The sequence below is a fragment of the Salvelinus namaycush genome, chromosome 21 (genome assembly GCF_016432855.1).
Source record: "Salvelinus namaycush isolate Seneca chromosome 21, SaNama_1.0, whole genome shotgun sequence".
Taxonomy (NCBI): domain Eukaryota; kingdom Metazoa; phylum Chordata; class Actinopteri; order Salmoniformes; family Salmonidae; genus Salvelinus; species Salvelinus namaycush.
Genome location: NC_052327.1, coordinates 50,102,880 through 50,103,228, shown reverse-complemented (window position 1 = coordinate 50,103,228; position 349 = coordinate 50,102,880).

The window sequence follows — 349 nt, the reverse complement described above, 5'->3', positions numbered from 1 at the left end:
TTAAGAAGGATGGAAGAGAGAGAGAGGGTGGGGGGGTTAAGAAGGATGGAAGAGAGAGAGAGGGTGGGTGGGTTAAGAAGGAAGAGAGAGAGAGAGAGGGTGGGGTTTAAGAAGGAAGGAAGAGAGAGAGAGAGAGAGAGAGAGGGGGGTTAAGAAGGAAGAGAAGAGTGAGAGAGAGAGAGAGAGAGAGGGAGGTTAAGAAGGAAGGAAGAGAGAGAGGGTGGGTGGGGTAAGAGGAAGGAACATGAGAGAGAGAGAGAGAGAGGAGAGAGGAGAGAGAGAGGGGGTGGGTAAGAACGGAAGGAAGAGAGAGAGAGAGAGAGAGAGAGAGAGGGTGGGTGGGTAAGAA